The sequence below is a fragment of the Bubalus bubalis genome, chromosome 7 (assembly GCF_019923935.1).
Source record: "Bubalus bubalis isolate 160015118507 breed Murrah chromosome 7, NDDB_SH_1, whole genome shotgun sequence".
Classification (NCBI taxonomy): Eukaryota; Metazoa; Chordata; class Mammalia; order Artiodactyla; family Bovidae; genus Bubalus; species Bubalus bubalis.
Genome location: NC_059163.1, coordinates 39,662,680 through 39,666,746, shown reverse-complemented (window position 1 = coordinate 39,666,746; position 4,067 = coordinate 39,662,680). Strand labels below are relative to the sequence as shown.

Genomic DNA, 4,067 nt, shown 5'->3' with positions numbered 1-4,067 from the left:
ACACGACACATTTGTCACCAGCAGTAGGTGGCAAACATACCTTGACCTGTTCTACCATAAATAGGGTGTTTTCTAAAAGGAGTCCAAGGCACTGGTCTTCCCACAGGCACCCTCAGACAGCAGTGCACCAGCCTCTGTCTGTCACCCAGGGCGTCCCTTAGAGACACTCTGATTGACAAGGCAGGACCCTACTCACGTGAGATGTACAGATTTTTGGTGTCTGGTCCCAGCCAAAGTGACTGGCACATCTGTGCTTCTGAGCTTACAGGAACCAGTCCACACAGTAAATAGAAGTGGAGACTCTGAACACAATATGCTTCCCCCACCTCCACCCAGGGTCCTACCTGCCATAAAGGAACAGGCAAAAAGTTCTGAAGCGGGAACACAGGTGAGGGCAGAACAAGATTAAAGATATTTAGCATCATTTTTCTGGACATGAACACTAACCCCTGACTCCGAATCCCATACTCTAGTTGGACTTGAATATACCACGTACCCCAAGCCAGCCAGGGCCCTGAGGAAGAAGCCCTAGAAACATGAACACAGAGCTGGTTTTCCAGGAGCCTTGGGGGAGGGGAGCTGGGGGTCCCAAATTACAAATTTCTGTGGTTGTTTTGTTATAGTTAAAAAGCACAAGGGGGCACATTTTCACAGTTAACGGATGCTGGACACTTATGAAAGAAAATATATATATATATATATATATACTCCAAAATCACTGCAGATGGTGACTGCAGCCATGAAACTAAAAGACGCTTACTCCTTTGAAAGAAAGTTATGACCAACCTAGATAGCATATTCAAAAGCAGAGACATTACTTTACCAACAAAGGTTCGTCTAGTCAAGGTTATGGTTTTTTCTGTGGTCAAAATGTATGGTTGTGAGAGTTGGACTGTGAAGAAGGCTGAGCGCTGAAGAATTGATGCTTTTAAACTATGGTGTTGGAAAAAACTCTTGAGAGTCCCTTGGACTGCAAGGAGATCCAACCAGTCCATTCTGAAGGAGATCAGCCCTGGGATTTCTTTGGAAGGAATGATGCTAAAGCTGAAACTCCAGTACTTTGGCCACCTCATGCGAAGAGTTGACTCATTGGAAAAGACTCTGATGCTGGGAGGGATTGGGGGCAAGAGGAGAAGGGGACGACAGAGGATGAGATGGCTAGATAGCATCACTGACTCGATGGACATGAGTCTGAGTGAACTCCAGGAGTTGGTGATGGACAGGGAGGCCTGGCGTGCTGAGATTCATGGGGTCGCAAAGAGTCGGACACGACTGAGCGACTGATCTGATCTGATCTGATCTGATATATAAATATATATCAAGTTTCAGTCACAGCTCTAGGGCAAAGCTACATTTCTCACATGGACAAAAATGAGATACCTAAAGTCGGACGTTAAGGAGGTGGGTTCACACGTCCCTCACAGCACCTTGGCCTGGATGACGATTTCTGGGTTCTTTATGTCCTTCTTGCTCTGGATCATCCTCAGCTCCAACTGGGCCAGGCTGTGCTTCAGTCCTTCCCCAGAGTGCTTTTGCACATTTTTTGACGGTCTGCTGCAGAATATGGGGCACGGCCAATGGAGTCTTCTTGCAGGCCACCTTGAGATTGTTGAGGACCACAGGTCCGAGCTGGTGATGATCACCCTGTCAGTGCCCACTGAGTGCAGCATATCCATCACCACTAAGGCTTTTACCTGGCTTTATCCCACCCAGCAACTCAGCCTCAGACTAGTTGGGAGTGATGATGTCTGCAACTTGCAGGACTTCTCTATGTAAACAGGAAGGAGATCCCCAGGGTGGCACATGGACCTTCTCCATTCCACGTGTGTCCCATCTCGGGGTCTCATGTGCACACAAGCCTGGAGTTCTGCTGCTTCAGCTCTGCACGATGCCCGCCACCATGGCCAGGAAGAACAAGCCTTTCGTGTAACTGGGAGCATGTAGTCATACTGGTTCACCTTGTTCAGCTTTAGCCCGTCTTATAGCTCCTGGAGCTCTTCTGAGTTTAGCTCTCGGCCCTTCCCGTGTGAGTAGCCTGTGTGGTTTGACTACTAAACCGTTTAGGGCATCTACCTCAAACTGCAAAACCTGCAGTAGGAACATGGTCACAGAGCTGTGAACCTTGCTGCACCTGGCATACCTCCATGCAGTGGGGGTGGGGCGGGGCGGGGGGAAAGTGGGATTCAAGGCAGAGGCCGGGTGGGGTCAACGTCTCAGTCGCAAGCAGGGGCTGGGCTCTGGACAAGCTCTGAGTGGGCGTGCCAGACAGTCTTCCTCTCTAGAGGTATTTTATTTATTAAAAAAAAAATACATGTATTTATTTAGTTTCCACTGTGTTGGGTCTTAGTTGCGGCAGCCGAGCTCTCCCTTTTAGCCGCGTGGACTCTTCCTTGCAGCTGGCTGGCTTGCCTCTGGTTGTGGCCCAGCGCGCAGTGGGCTCCCTAGTTTGCAGCTGGCGGCTCTCTAGTTGAGGCACGCAGGCTTAGTTTCCACAGGCATGTGGAATGTTAGTTCATGACCAGAGATGGAGACCCTGTACCCAGCATTGGACAGCAGATTGTTAACCACTGGACCACCAGGGAAGTCCCTAAAGGTATTTTTTAGAAATTTTCATGGCCCTAAATCTAAAATCTTTTAAAATAGGTTCTTCTACCAGACACTTAAAACATTTCATTTTTGACATTTAAGTCCTTAAATTTTTGCATTCTATGTTTATACATGGAATGAAGTTGATTCAAATTTTATCTTTTTTCCATATGGATAGTCGTTTTTCCCTAAACATTTTCCTTTCCCAACTAATCTGAAATTTAACCTCTGTCATCTCTGTCATGTATCAACATGTGTGGCTATGCTTCATAGTTTTCTATTTCAGTTGTTATTAATATTTTGTTTATCCTTGTACAAGTTTACACTTCTCACTTATTGTAGCTCTATAGTAATTACTGATAACTTTCTGGGCAGTGCCTTTCACTCTTTTCTCTGGCTCTTACTGGCCTTTCAGTCCTCCACATATAGTTTTAGGATCAGATTATGTTTCATGAATAACCTTGGTGTACCTTGGAATTGTACTGAATATAATCTTTATCAGGAGATATATTATTTCCAAATATCGGTCTTTCGACCACAGACATGATATATTACTCCATATATTTAGTTGTTAACAAACACCTGTTTATAAAGCTTTAAAAATTTCCATTAGCAGTCTTAAACATTTAAAAAGATTATTGATAGAGGATCCTGCTGTGATGTATGTCGGAGAGTGTTTTGCCTATGTTCTCCTCTAGGAGTTTTATAGTTTCTGGTCTTACGTAGAGATCTTTCTCTATGACCCACCTCCCAGAATATTGGAAATAAAAGCAAAAATAAACAAATGGGACCTAATTAAACTTAAAAGCTTCTGCACAACAAAGGAAACTATTAGCAAGGTGAAAAGGCAGCCTTCAGAATGGGAGAAAATAATAGCAAATGAAGCAACTGACAAACAACTAATCTCAAAAATATACAAGCAACTCCTACAGCTCAACTCCAGAAAAATAAATGACCCAATCAAAAAATGGGCCAAAGAACTAAATAGACATTTCTCCAAAGAAGACATACAGATGGCTAACAAACACATGAAAAGATGCTCAACATAACTCATTATCAGAGAAATGCAAATCAAAACCACTATGAGGTACCATTTCACGCCAGTCAGAATGGCTGTGAGCCAAAAGTCTACAAGCAATAAATGCTGGAGAGGGTGTGGAGAAAAGGGAACCCTCTTACACTGTTGGTGGGAATGCAAACTAGTACAGCCATTATGGAGAACAGTGTGGAGATTCCTTAAAAAACTGGAAATAGAACTGCCTTATGATCCAGCAATCTCACTGCTGGGCATACACACTGAGGAAACCAGAAGGGAAAGAGACACGTGTACCCCAATGTTCATCGCAGCACTGTTTATAATAGCCAGGACATGGAAGCAACCTAGATGCCCATCAGCAGATGAATGGATAAGAAAGCAGTGGTACATATACACAATGGAGTATTACTCAGCCATTAAAAAGAATACATTTGAATCAGTTCTA

General features: G+C 44.4%; 1 pseudogene; it reads right to left on the bottom strand.

Annotated features, from left to right (window-relative positions):
* Positions 1–1,418: 1,418 nt before the first annotated feature.
* Positions 1,419–2,103, bottom strand: LOC102416421 (annotated as a pseudogene).
* Positions 2,104–4,067: the final 1,964 nt, after the last annotated feature.